The sequence below is a fragment of the Heliangelus exortis genome, chromosome 2, assembly GCF_036169615.1.
Source record: "Heliangelus exortis chromosome 2, bHelExo1.hap1, whole genome shotgun sequence".
Classification (NCBI taxonomy): Eukaryota; Metazoa; Chordata; class Aves; order Apodiformes; family Trochilidae; genus Heliangelus; species Heliangelus exortis.
This window is the reverse complement of record NC_092423.1, coordinates 106608493-106623677: the sequence shown is the minus strand read 5'-3', so window position 1 is coordinate 106623677 and position 15185 is coordinate 106608493. Positions and strand designations below refer to the sequence as shown.

The following is a 15185-nucleotide window of genomic DNA, read 5'->3' as shown; positions in this document are numbered from 1 at the left end:
GAACTTGTTAAAAACAATCTGTTTACTGTGAACAGAGTAACATGGGTTACAAATGAATGTTAAGGCAAGATCCTCGGAAAGTTGATCTGTGCACACTTATCTGGAGTGGCAGAAGGAGTTCTTCCTTCTCAGAAAATAATCCTCTTTAAAGGAGAGCTGTATTTAAAAGTGTTCAGCAAGACTGAAGTGCTAAAATGGTTACCTAATGGTGACTGGCTGCACAAGCTTCTACAAATCTTCATGTCTTATACAGATAACTACATTACTGTACATTACAGGATCTGAAACTGGACTATATACTGATGCTTAAAAAGAATTAATACTGCATTGTTAAAAATGACCAAGACTCAGTATTCTTGTTAATGGCTTAATTAACTAAAAAAATTGAAATTGCAGTGAGAAAAACAGCTCTGGGTGCATGGTGAGTCTCCGCTCCACTCACACGCACACCTCTAAAACTAAAATTACTTTATATTGATTACAATTCTATGAATATTAAAAAGGGGTGGGTTTACATATATATTCATAGGGATTACATCATGTTAGTACAATATTCATAACAGGCGGAGTCTGGGTGGAGTCTGGGTGGAGTCCTCTCTCGGGGAGATATCGGGGGGTCGTCGGGGGGTTTTTTTACATGAAGTAAGAAGTTTTCCTCAAACTTGAATCCTTTATCTTTCTTGTTTTCGCCGACTTCATTATCTTGTTACAGAGTAAAATTAGACTCTAGTCATAATTTTTCCCATATCTGTTGGTTGTGGCATTTTTATGTTGTCTCTGTACAGATGTTTGCATTCTTTTGGTGCCTCGTTAGCCTTGGCAGTGCCTTGTTTTAAGAACAAGGCCCACGCTTCAATTATCGCTGAGACAGAAGTTCGTCTCGTTAAGGCCTTGTGCTGCTTACACTGTTTTTATGGAAAATTATAGGTCTCAATTGCTTTGTCTAGCCCCATATTCACTTTCTTCTTAGTTTAATTCTGAATTTACTGGTTAGGAATACAAATTCATTAACATCATTTATCACATGCATGTAGTATTCTTGTGATTTTTACAGTATATGCAGTGATCATGGCATTCACAACTGTCAGAATTAAACTCTTTTTTTCTACCCCTCACCCCACAAAATTGATCAAAACATAACTTCATGAGTAATTTGTCCCTTCATTTAAAAAAGAAAAAGCAAAATCAAGCAAATATTCATTTTCATTTCCTTAATGCCATAATATTTCTTGGAAGCTTTAGTAGATGCCATTCAATGTATTTCCCTCCATCTCTGACAACACAGATGTACACCACTTATTTTAACTCATTTGTTACTTTTTTGCATACAGTCAGATGCTTTAATTTTCCTAATGAAACTGGCATCTCAAAATCCTAAGTATACACTTTGAGACAAGATCTATTTGGAAATTAAAAAGTCCTATATCCCAGTGAGAGCAAAGCTTGTTTTATTTTCCTCTTAAAAGCTTCCCTTTTTGTTCCAGGAAACTCAGGTAATCCATACAAAAGTACATTACTTCTTGTACTTGTTTTATCTCCTAGTATTTCCATTTTAAAAAGCATTGGATTTAACTCTGTGCATTCAAGTTTGGTAAGATAGTTCAGAAGATGGGAGATCTAAATAGTATTTATAAAAGTAGTGATAGAAATGCAGAATGCAGGAGTTACTTAAACTGATGATGAAAAAAAAATAGAAACAAAAATTAAATACCACTATTAGATTAAACACAAGAAAATGGAGGGATTATGGGTAAGAAATGGAATGGCTCCCTGGTTTATCAGCCACTGTGGGCACAATGGGGAGGTGTAGCTGTGGACCTTGGAGAGTGCAGAATTTGACAGGAAATGCAAAGCCAAACTGCATGTCCTGAGGAACTCCCACCATAGAACACACTCTGCTCTGCTCTAGTCTGTTCTTCTGGGACTGTTCTCACCGGGGCTTTTTCTGAGCAAAACCAAGAATTATATTGAATGTTAAAAAAAAATTATACATTAGAAATTATATAAACTGAGGCTACCATTTTCACCCTCAAGCATCCTTCCTATTACTATGAAAAGAAATTTCTAAACATTTCTAAACAGCCTTCAGAAATAGCTGTATATATAGAACCCATCCAACGTTTCACCATATGAGTATTTTCTGGGGTATGTTACTATGAATCAAGGCTCATTCTTTTAAAAGCTCTGGAATCACCCTGGTGTAAAGCATTATAAACTCAGAATACTGAAGACACATATACTTTCTCTGATGGCTGGCTATCTGAGATGACAGCTAAGACAAAGAACCACAGTATTTTCATCTTCTTAGGTAGTTTGCAGAATTAAAAGAAGTGTAAAAGAAAAACAAGGCATTCTTTTGAATAGCTTACACATTACTTTTCTGAAGCCTTCAGCAAGCCTGTCTCAGGAGAAATTCGACAGGTTTGGATCATGATATCAGAAGCTGTTTGAAAAATATAAATAATTTTGCCCTGATTTCACTGAGTAATTATACATGCAATTAATAGCGCATCATATTCGACTGCTTCGCTGCCACAACTCTGCTCAGGACTACTTAATTTCTTTTAGGAAGTCACAGATATAAACAATAAGAGATACTTTCTCTTTCCCATTCCCCTCAATTGCATGGGCAGCAGAGGCTATAACCCAGGTTTTGACAGTCTTAGTGATGAAGTCACTGTATTCTAACTCTTCCCATGTCAAAGAATGTAATGTGAGGCTGCCCTCTCATTCTCTGTGGTCAATTGACACCATACATTTACTCATATGACTTCTAAGAGTCTTTTTAGATATACATGACAACTGTCATTTGCTAAACCATGCCAAAAATATGGGAAAGGACAAGTGTGAAGACATGAAGTAAATTTGTCTTCATTTGCATGGTCCACACCAGCTGTTTGGATCAGCTGACAGGATGTGGGCATAAATGAGGGATTGTTGTAACTAACGGCAGAGGTAATTCTTATAAACAGACACCAGGGCAGATTTACAGTCCTATTGTGGTAAGCTTAATTGAAACGAGTTTAAAGATTAAATAGAAAAGTCTCTTTGCACAATAGAGTTCTTCAGCTATGATTTTGTTGCAGTTCCTTGGACTTTCAAAGATGAAAGCAATTTCTCAGCATGGAAAAGAAAGAAGAGGAGGATTGCAAGGATGAGCCTCAGCTTCTGCAATGTGGCATCATTCTTCTGGGATCCTCTCAATCACTATGGGAAACATCAGCCTTTGATGTACTGAAGTGGGGAACTAACCAGGACATTCTATTTTCTGAGTTATTTTTGCCTGTTGCCCAAATGCTTTTATGGTTGTTGTCTATAGTGTGGTAGAGATGAACCACAATTACTTCTTCCTAGAAAACTCCACAGTAGCAAAGAACATGTTATTTGGTAACTTTGAGATGCCAGACACCTGCATGTCTTCTGGTTTATTGTGTAAACTTCAGATGTGGATATACTTCTGTCAAAAGCAGCAATGGGCCTATCAAAAGAATTACAACAAAGCTAAATGGTATGAAATTTGGATCCCACTGTGGTATTATTACATTAAGCTGCATTTGAAAAGTGCTTAGAGAATGCTTGTTTAAGAAAATAAAAATAGACCGGAGAATAATATTATTTTTATAACAAACTTTTACATATATCAACATCATGCTTTTAATTAGTGAAATTGTATTTCACTAAAAATATCAGGCAGTTATGCAGAGTTTCTTTGTCATATTTATGGAACAAAAATGGAAAGGGTGATGAAATTACCACTAGCTTACAAGGCTGTGACATTGGAGCAAGAGAGAAATTGCGGTATGTCTGGCAGTCTGAGGTAAGCACATTAGCTGCTGAATGTGTAAATTGCAAAAATAACTTAGAAGCCAAAAGTGAGAACAAATGAGCAAGCAAATGATCTAATCTCTGTTGGAACACATCACCCATGTGATTTGCAGGGTCCCTTGGAACAAAGAAGCAGATGAAGCAGGAGGAGCATTTGTGTTATCAGCAATGGAGAAAAATCAATAAGAGATACAGTCTGAGTGTCAGCCAAACAAAGGAGCTTTCCATTCCTCTCTGAAAACCTGACACATATGAAGCAGGGAAAGCCTGGGGTATCATTACATTAAGAGATTCTCTGAGGTCTGTGCACTGCCCACACTGAATGTTTAGTTACTATCATACGGAGTTTCAAGGAAGATAAAGCTTAACTATAATTCTTATATTTTTGAGGTAATAGACTGTAAAGGAGCGTTTATTTTGTAGATAAATATTTAAGTGTAAAATATTGCCATTTCTGGAGCAAATCAGAGATAGGAGATATGCTTGTCTTGTAGACCCTGACAAACTGTGAAATCCAGAAATAGTCTTATTTAGGACACAAACTGTTCTCACACCAGAGCGGTCGCTCTCTAAGTGCTGCTGCATATGAGATTCAGAGTGAAATTAATTGGATTTCATAGTCTGCTAGAACTGTGGGCAGCCAGCACTTTTTGCTCCAGAAAACACTATACATGGACATGGGGCTCCCAAGCTGCTCCAGGAAAATACAGTATGAAACCTGCTTGTGGGGAAACCTCCAGTTTCAGTGAAACAGAAAATATGGGAGAACCTCAAATAAACCACCTTTAAAATATTTTGGACTGGAGAGATATCTCACTGTGAGCCAGATAACCCTCCACAAGTGGAGTTCTTTGAAATAACATGAAACTTGGTTTTGTTGGTCCTGGGTGGGCTTCAGGCACTTGCAAGTGCCTCTTCCATTTACATTTTAGGTAGCAGACAGCAATAGCATATTTGAACCCTGCACACAGCTGATTTCTCCTATGTTTTCTTTCTATAAACCTAAAAGAAAATAAAAGGCAGAGTAACAGGTTTTAAAAGATAACATTTTGCCACAGAGTTAGTGTGTCCAAATTCTCTACACTTTTCCATGTAATTGGAACCTTGTCTGTGATAATTGATAAGGAAAATATTGACTGCCCATTTGTTGGGGTTTTTTTTGTTCGTTATTTTTGGGGGTTTTGTTTTGTTTTGTTTTTTGTTTGTTTGTTTGGTAGGTTGGTTGGTTTTTTGTTGGGTTTTTGTTGTTGTTGTTCTTGTTGAAGACTTAGAGGTCAACAGTGTCTTTCTAATTAACTTTTTCTTGTTAAGACTAACAGGCTTGGCTTTAGACCTGAGCATCCATGAAATTCTAAAACCAAGAAATAGTTTGTTGGTTGTATAAGAAAGATCCTGAAGGAGATCGGAAAGCTACAGTCAGATAGGTAACAGTGAAACAGAAATTGAGATTAGTTACTGGAAGGCTCACCAGGGATTAAAAAAAAACAGATGTGAGGAGAACTACATTTGCTTTAGCAAGATCCAAGTGTGTAGCAAGGCTGAGAGTTGAAACTGCAACCAGTGGTAGGACTCAGAGTGTTACCAGGCTTGAAATAAACCCTCTGTGAAGACTCAGTAATTCATAAAAGGTGTCTACTAGTACAGAAGAGGTCAAACTACTGTATAATGGAATGACAAAGAAAATTAGTTTAGAATTTTAGAGAGTATATGTTCTTAGAATAACAATTTGTTGTGCTTTGCAACACTGAAACCTGCCATTTTGATTCAAATGAGAAACATAATAGTATCTTTAATCTGCTTTAATGATAGTATTTTTGTCTATAAAGTCCATGTAAATCTTACCTTATAACATGGGACTGTCTTAACCATTGTTATAATGTTTGTATTTTCACATAGCTTGAAAACTGCTGTTAAATATGGGGATACAATTATGATTGCCCTCAGCATTATGTATAAACAATGGCAAAATATTATTGCTGTAGCATCCGGGGTTTTTTGCAGAATTTAGAGTTTAATATTGCACATTGCATCTAAACTCACGAAAAGATGTACTTATGAAGTATCACCTTCCATAAATATTGGAGCATCAAAACCCACAGTTCCCCCTTTCTCTGTGGGCAAGAAGAGGCACAAGTTCTCATCTGCTTTTTGTCACCTAGAAACAAGCTCAAGCCATTCCAGCTGTACTGTAACTGCTTTGGACCACCACCAGCTTGTGCCTCAAGAATGAAATCTAATAGAAAAGGTGACACTTGAATGCAGAACTGTAGAGGTTTAAATTTGCTCTACTTTTAACCAAGCTGAAAACACTTGATATCTGTGTTTTTCCCTCTGTCACTAGCTTTTTGTGTCAAACCTTGTCCCACTGTTTGTGTGTTCACACAATTTCAGGAAACAGCTACCTGAGACATAGAAACACAAACTTGGTGCTTACTTTCTAATGTAATCTCTTTTATCTGGCCCAAAAGCTGCTTTCAGCACCTTTTTGGCAGGAAACTTTTATTACTATGTCAATCATAGGCAGAAATCCAAGATATAAAGTAATCTAGATTCAGATTCAAGTAGCAATAGCTAGGACATGCTATTGCTTTCTAGTGATGGGATAAAAATTCTAAGCACCATATAGGAAAAAACCCACCAAACAGATGCAACAAAAATATAGTCATAAATATCCCTTGGATACATCCCTGATGTAGATAAACCAAGTTATAACACCTGTTTACACAGATTATGTTGTACATTTTTTTCTATAAATTAGAAGATGGTTTCCAAACCTTGGCTGTTAGATGTATGTCCTTGAAAGTATGAAAGTGGTATGAAAAGGAGCTGAAGTAAGTGTACACATTTGATGGTAATTATGCTGGTTTATGAGGCTTTCACAGTGATTGTTATTGAGGCCCCAGTAACACCTGCAAACATAAAAGAGAACTTGAACATTTCATAACAGAGCTCACACTCCAAGTTCACTGACTTCAGGATGACTTCAGTGGATGTACTCATAAATGGTGTACATCAGCTAAAAACACCTGAGCTGCAAGACTGCAGTTTATAACCTTTTAATGTTTACCTCTTCACTTTCCCATCACCTCATTCCAGGTGCTTAGTGTTAGAGGTCATATCCATATTAGATCATCTCTTGTTTCCTGCCTGCATTTTTTGGTCCCTCATCACGGAATAAGCATTTGATGAAGCTAATAGTACAGCAAATAATTAACTGGTGATTCTTTAGAAGATAATTCAAAGGATGGTACAATGACTTTTACAGTTCAAGGAATAGATGCATTGTGATAAATCAAATCACCACTTGGCAAGCAAATATAAAATGGTGAGAAATTACATGAGCAGATATTTAAGTGCACCCAGAATACCTCAGAGGCAAACTAAAACATGTTTTTATTACAGTTATGGGAAAAAAAAGTTACATTTTGGGAAAAGACAAAAAAACATGAGGACATGAGTGAAAAAAATGCACCCATACATCTAAAAGTAGTGGGAGAAAGAAAAGTCAGATGCTTTGAGCTTTTAGTAATTTACCTGATTGCTGTCTCTTTGTTAAGGTATTTTTTTATTTATTTATTCTTTTAGTTATTGTAGTTATACTGAACAAATCATCTCTGAATGGGTCAAATAAAATTCAGGAATTATATAGATGCAGGAGGAATGTTATATTCATAACATCTTAAAATTTAAGTCACTAATTATGCTACAGAGAAAGAAGCTTTTGTGATCCGAGCAAAGCATGGCTGAGAAGTGGTTCCTGGGGTTGCAAAGGCAGGGCATGTTACTGTCCATATTTTCAAGCAATAGCTTATGGTTTGCTGAGTGAAATTATTATTGTTATTATAAAGCTCTGTGAACTCATTTGTTTATACGGAAAATGTAAAATGATCTAAAAATTACAGCTGCTTCAACAAACACTTGTAATGAAATAGGTGATAAAATCTTTTCTCTTTGTTTTGTGTTTTGTGTTTTTTTTTTAAAGCTCCATGGAAATTTGGTAGAAAAGTTCTTTTAATGGGTCATCTACTGTACATTAAATAAGATGGAAATTTGTATGTCTCATGGTATTTTGAATTCCAAATATGAAATTCATACATAAGTACTTTATAGACACATTTAAGACTTCATTATCATACATCTCTGAAGCATTGGTCCATGAATAGGAGAGAGCCAAAATAAATGTAAAATAGTTGAATGTAATTTACTGGTGTATTTATCTTACATAATTGAAGAAGTACACAAAGTAATTACAATATTGATATTGTTCTACACACATAAATACACATATTTAGGAACTATATCTCTATCCAGTCTGAAAGTATTAAGGCAGGATGAGCTCTTACTGAGCCAAGACATGCCTTGTGTCTTCTACAGCATGCAATTTTCATTCATGAACACTGGCAGGGGCTTGGGGAAGTGACAGAAGGAACAAGATAAGAACAGAGTGGGGAACATCCCACTGGTTTATCCATCACCTCTTATACAGCTCCCTGGAGAAAGTAAGCATGTGTGTTTCTGTCTGGAATTTATTGGAGATTGAGTAAGGAATTTTCTAATTGCTATCATAAGCTAAAGTACCTTCCCTTTCTTTTTACAGAAACAGTGGAGCTGTATATATTGCTTGTGTAGAAATAAATCCGGGATTTGTTTAGGGTTAGGGTACTGATATATTCAGTACACAGTATATTCAGAAGATGAAGATCTGGACTTTGGACTTCATATTAAAAAAAAAAAAAAAAAAAGAAAAAAAAAAGAAAAAAAGAAAAAAGAAAAAAAAGAAAAAGTATAACCACCCATTTTTTACAGCATTGTGGTATCTTGCATGAAACCAAAAAGCTGTTTGAGAGCATGTCTTTCACTGATACCAGCATTTTGTGGGGAAGTATTTGCACACTTTGTCACAGAAAGAGTGGTTGCAATTCATTATCAGCCAGTTATTACCACAACAAGGTAGACTTAAAAGAAAATGCATGTTCTGTTATATAAGAAATTTGATCTTCTCCAGAAACAGGCATGCTGCATTCATGCAAGAGAGGGAACAAAGAGATTCTTGAAAAAGAAAACAGTTTGGAAAAAATTTTGCAGTCAGAAACTACTTTGGAGTTTTGAGGAAAAAAGAACAAAAAAAAAGAAAAAAGGAAAATAAAAATTAAAATTCCAAACAATAGAGGTTAAATTACTTAATTTACTTATACTGTTCTCATAGAAGATAAATCCTGGAGAAGTCTTGGAAGTTATTCTACTGCAAAGAGTGAAATATGATCACATTTCTCTGGTGTGGATCAAAGTTACAAGCTGTGGGAGAGCAAATACTGAGACAAGACTGTCCAAAACTATAGTTCAATACAGATTTTCTGAAAATGAATAGAGAATTAGGAGAATGCCACACATCTAAAGAAAGAAAATGAAATGAATGTGTTTAAACAGCTTCTTGAAAGTGTGAATTTTCAAAGCAGGCACCTTTCTTCATACAATCTGATTTCACTGTCAACACACTTCTAAGTGGCTTAAAATACACTGCCCTTTCCATAAGGCTGAGAAGTCCCTGAAGGATTATGAAAATCTGAATTATTTTTCTTCTGACCAAATGTCTGAGGAACAAGAGGTGTGCAAAAGTCAAAATCCTAGATGTGACATTTATCTCTTGAAACTTATTTTGTAAACAGCTTTGAGAGATAAATCCTATTCTGAGTGTCTTATGTCTCCATTTTAGGGTGACCTGAATGTTGAACCCACACATTTAAATTTGCAATAGAAATGTTCTTAGCTGAATAAAAGTTCCCTATCAATGTTACTAGCTGGCCAGCATAAGCTAGAGTGCTATTTTTCAGATAAAACTTCAGATCAGATAATAAGATCCTAGAGTTGTGGCAGGGACAGGGACAAAATATTTGTATAGAAACCAAAAGAAAATAAAAGGTTAAGTCCTGACAATAATGTTTTATTGTTTATGATTTTAAAAAAAAAACAACCAACAAAAAACCCCGAAAAAAACCCAAAACACAAAAATTAAAACAAACCATGCCAGGTTTTTTTGTTGTTTATTTTTCTTTGGGTTTTTGTGCTTTTTTTTTTTTTTTTTTTTTTTTTTAAATATCAAACTAAAATTCAGAAGCAAATTATGTGAACTTAAGCCAATGCTGAATTGTAAGATATTGGGTTTTGCAAATCTGAGAACATATTAAAAATAATCCATGTGAAAGAGGAATTGTAGTAATTGTCTGGGTTTTTTAATATGAATATTTAGCAATTGGAAACTGCTATGAGTATGCTGTTAAATTCTATAGGACCACATATTTCAATCGCATCAGAAATCCTTGCCTTACTGTGTTATTGTCTGAGTGTTTTTTTTTTTTTTCCTTTTTTGCACTAGCATTCAGGGCTTAACTAATGTAAGCACTGTGCACAGCTATACAAATAATTTAAATTATGTATTATTTTCTTCCACAGGTGCTAAATTACTATATTCATTTTTATTCAATTAAACATGGGAACAAGCTGTCCCCTTCAACACATGCTATGAGTTGCCACTTCAGCATTATGATAAAATGCTTCTAGGGAGCTTTCATACATCCCTTCCCTGGGATTTTCTAATTTAATGCTCTTGCAGCAGATGCATGGCTCCCTCATATGTGAATGTGTTTAAACTATACTTACATTGAGCTTTGACAGTTCTGCAGCAATTGCATTTTTATTGCACTGACTTTACCCCCAGTGTGTCCCTGGGATATCCATCACCTTGAAAGAATCCCACCTCAAATCTACTTTGACACAGGGAACGTCTCTCCAGCCATGTGCCATGGACTGTTCAGAACAAGGGAACCTGCATGTTACCTTCAGAGGGGAAAACCTTTTTCTTTGGTTTTTTACCCTTTTTTTTTTTTTTTTTTTTTTTTTTTTTTTTTTTTTTTTTTTTTTTTTTCTGTGGTGTAGGTGGAAAATGCAGTTACTAGGGTCACTTTTGGATGGTAAGCATACTCACCTCCTGCTGTAAAGCTCTCAGAAGGTGAGGAAGTCGTAATCAGATTTGTCTTCCTTGTGCCATTTGGAAGTGATCATATGTAGCCCTATAAGATTATCTGATGAAATCCTTACAGAAGATGCGCTCAGTGATCTGCAAAGAAATCTGTAAGAGGTTTTTGCTTTGTGATGAATTTTATTCTCTGTGTCCTCACAAAGTTTTTTTGAGATATATTGTTAATTTGATAATAAGTATTCAAGGAGTAGGTTAGAGGTTAGACTTTCACATGATACATGAGCAGGAGTCACAAACTCTTTCTGCCCATCTAGTCACTTGGAGATTATGTTTTTTTCTTTTAAAGCTTCCCTGAGGAAAACAGAGAAGCTTTGGGAAAGGTAGAGCAAATCAAATCTTCATCCACATGCTCTTATATTCCAAGAATTTCCAAAGGACTTGCCCTTTTGATCCTGCCTGAGTCATCCAACGATTCCTTCAGAGACATTTGGTTGCTAAAATGACTTTTGTAACACTTATCCAATATGTGCAAAGAAAGCATAAATGGCAAAAGGGAGCTGAGTAAAATTTCTCCTCTGTTCCTTCCCTCATGCTGGAGTGAGCTGCTAGATTCTGAAGTTCTTTGATGATATTCAGATTTACACCGAAGAATGGCCTCTCACCTATACATCTAACAAGCATTTCTGAATTCTAACCACAACTTCTACATTTGAACAAATGCTTATCCCTGTGGAATACCTGATATGTAGAAAATGCAAGACTGCTGCCTGCTTTGATTCTGACATTACTCTGTTATCAAACCCAAGTGGTTCTCTGTGAGTGTTTTGTTTCCTTTGCTTTTAAAAGTGAAATGTAAGAAGTATTTGGGATTTTTTTTTTCTGTCTTAGAATGTAAACTCTCAGTCAAAATTTTGTCAGAAATGTTGTCAAACTGTAGTGAAGTTACATTCCACAATCTGACGAATTAATCCTTCCTACATCCACAGCTAAAACTTGTATAGGCATGAAACTTACCCTGCCTCAGGCAGCTAGGAACTTTCTTCACTTACAATACCCTGAAAAGAACTCTTTTCCTGAGTATCTTCTGTGTGGCTTTGTTTATATGAATTCCTTCTCTTTGTTATGCATTTTTTCTACCAAGTTAATAGAATAGGATTTGCATTTTCCTATATATATTATTAGAATTTGTAATTATAAGAGCAAAAGTGCTGCTATGGTACAAATCACTATTACAATAAAAATATCTCTGGTAGAGTTCATGAAGAGCAAGTCATTGACTGTTTAAATGTAGTAGGGACTTGCCAATAAACACATAACCAAGCTTATTAAATAACTTTTATTCTTAAGATACCAGGGGCTGAAATCAAACATGATGCACCATGAAAAATTGTTTTCTAGAAAACACACAGTTTTGTCAGAGAGCTTCTTAAACAGTCGCCTTGTTGTCACCAGAAATTTCTACTGGCAGCACAAAAATTATCCTCAGAACAACAGATTTATTTGAGAATTAGGGAGTGTGAGGATTACATGGGGAACTGAAGCATGTGTATCTATAAAAATTAATCTTTTTATGGAAGAATATTATAAAATAACATTGCCAAAATACATGGAATTTCTTCAGCTTCTGCTAAAAAAGACGCAGTTAAACTAGGCATGAAAGCCCTATTAAAAAATTTATAAACTCCTACTTTAAGTCCTATTATTAGATATTAAATCTGGACTAATAATTTACATGGCTTCCATGTCATTTTATATTCAAGATGTTTATTTTATTTTTTCTTATTCTAAGCTTCTGAGAAAGTAATTTTTTTTTAGTTGTGTAATTGTTTCAGCACTTTACATTGGGATTATGGCCATCAATTTACAAATCTGTTTCTTTTTTGGTGGTACAGAATGGTAGATTCCCTTAACACCATAATAAAAGTTGCCATATAAGCAGTGAAATGCCATATATAGTAAATATTTGCTCAACTTCCTATTAATAAATTCAATGTATTAGAGGACTGGGTGGCAATATCACGGCACAGCTAACAGAAAAGTGTCTGCAGGACAGAAAAAAATTCATTCATCAGTATTAGTTTCTCTGCATAATCCTAGTATAAGTAATAACTCAGTCCTAGATGTTATCTCTGTCAACATCCTTATCTGAGGCAGACTTTTCTATCAAGTTTTCCTCCAAAAAAAGGAGCCTTGTTCAGTGGCATCACTATCTTCAGGCTGTGGGATGGTTACTTCTGCTCTCAATACTAGTGTTTTCTTTCCTGCAATGCAAGGGGGTTTTAACCTTTTTCAAGCTTTTTAAAATGAATATATATTTTATTTTTTTGATATCTGGTTTCAATATTTATCTTCAGCTTGAAAACATGAAAAATTAGGCTTGCTTTTTGTTTGGCCATGTTACAAGCAACTAAGTTTTGTTGTCAGTCTGGACAGACTCATACTAATAGAACAGACAGGGCCAGGCCACAAGTACAGAGGGAAGTGAGGACCATACAAGTAAAGCATTAGAAAAATCACCTGAGAAAGTCCCCTGCATGCCATCCAGGATGCTCAAACACAATGCCCAAGTCAATCTGAAAGTAGCTAACACAGCTGCTTAATCAAATGCCTATCTGACTACAACCTTCTCTAGTGACTCCAGCATTTACCACCTTCTTGATCTTTGTCCAAAAGGCAAGGGTAAGGAATTGTTGACCTTTTGTTCATTTATTGACTGAAAATATTTGAATTTTAATATCTATCAAAATGCTAAAACTTGTGCCAGGAAACTTGTTCAGGAAAAAATTCTCTACCAGTCATCTTTAGATTTCTTTTCCAGCCACCTCTGAATTTCACTAACAATTTGGTATCAAATTTGAAAATCTATTCCACTACCTTCCTCATATTCTAAGACAGCAACTCAGAAACTATTTCAAATTAGCTTATTGTAAGTTTCTGTTTAATGAATAAAAAATATTTGAAATCATTCATTGTTATGAAAATCACTACTTGGTATAAGCCTGAGAAAAGGGATTGAAAGTATTGAAAACATTTTCTGACACATATATTTTTATTTCTTTGTGGTCTTTATTGAAGACATATATTGCGTTGCATATCAGCTAATGATGCATTATTACAAAACACATTGATCAAATGTACTCAAGTCTTGTTCAGTCTTTCATAGCAGACTGAACCTGGTTTGACTGAAAGATTCCAGATATTAATATGGATTCTGAACAGGGATCCAGACTTCTAGTTTCATTACATTATAGTTTAATTTGTGGACCTGTGTTGATTTTATATCCAGATAGATTAAAATCACATCTAAAAACTATTTATATTTAATTTCAGGGTTTTTTTTCCACAATCTTTATAAAACTTTAGTGTTGAGAAATGTTATTTGTTTAGAGAGGTTCAGATGAGCTCCCTCTGCTATTTCAGTTCTCAGGTGTTTGTTTCACCTGAATTTCACATTACAGCCTGAAACTTGAAAATCCAAACGTCGAAACAAAATCAGCAAAATTCTGTATCCAAATTGGTACAGTAACATGTAAAAAAAAAAAAAAATCAGAGAAAGAAAAGGTTCTTAATATCATTATAGCACTTTGCAATACTAAGCAGTTTGTTGATGTTCTTTATACAGCGACTTCAGCTTGCTTCACTCAATGAAAAGTAATGAACACAAGAATTTTAAGAAACAGTGCAAAAAACGGTTTAAGCCATTTATATGGAAATATAATAATTAAGCAGAGATTTCACCCTATTCTTTTTTTCATTCAGTGATATATATATATTTTTATAAAAATTCTTACCCTGTTTGACAGTGTTATACAAGGTATTAATGTCAGTAATAGTATCCTTTCATGGAAAGGAATTTATTAAGGCTTGAGCAGTAGCTCTTGTTGGAATTCAATCCTTTTTTCTGAAAATAAAGAAAACAAAGACAAAAGAGAAAAGGGTAGGGGGAAGAAGAAGGAAAAAATAGGAAAGAAAAAACAGAAGCAACAGTCCTTGATTCTTGAAAAAAACAAAAACAAAGCCAAACAGAAAAACCACCAGGCATAGCATGTGGTTAAATCAGCTACTCCAAGATCTGGCAAAGTTGTGTCAATGTCATAGCATTTAAGGCATTGCTTTCAACTTCTTTTTTGGCCACAGGCTCACAGCAGTACTGCAAAAAATCTGTCTTGGATGACAAAGTCAGACTGTTTTCAAACAGAAAGCAGGAAACAAAGATAGGAAAAGAACAACTGAATGGAGAAGGAAAAAAAAGATCAATTAGAATGGGTGTACATTTAAAAAAAAAATCAAAACCAAAGTAGTAATTCCAATCACAATGTCAATGATAACCTTGAGGATTTAACCAAGTAACTAGATGCACCACAATCTTTTTGTTCTCTTTCAT

General features: G+C 34.9%; 1 long non-coding RNA gene across 1 annotated transcript in view; it reads left to right on the top strand.

Moving 5' to 3' along the window:
* Positions 1-8532, top strand: part of LOC139793757 (uncharacterized) — a 30697-nt gene extending 22165 nt beyond the window's left edge. The window contains exon 3 of the long non-coding RNA XR_011724777.1: positions 8423-8532. This is a non-coding gene — a long non-coding RNA (uncharacterized lncRNA). The remainder of the gene's footprint in view (positions 1-8422) is intronic.
* Positions 8533-15185: the final 6653 nt, after the last annotated feature.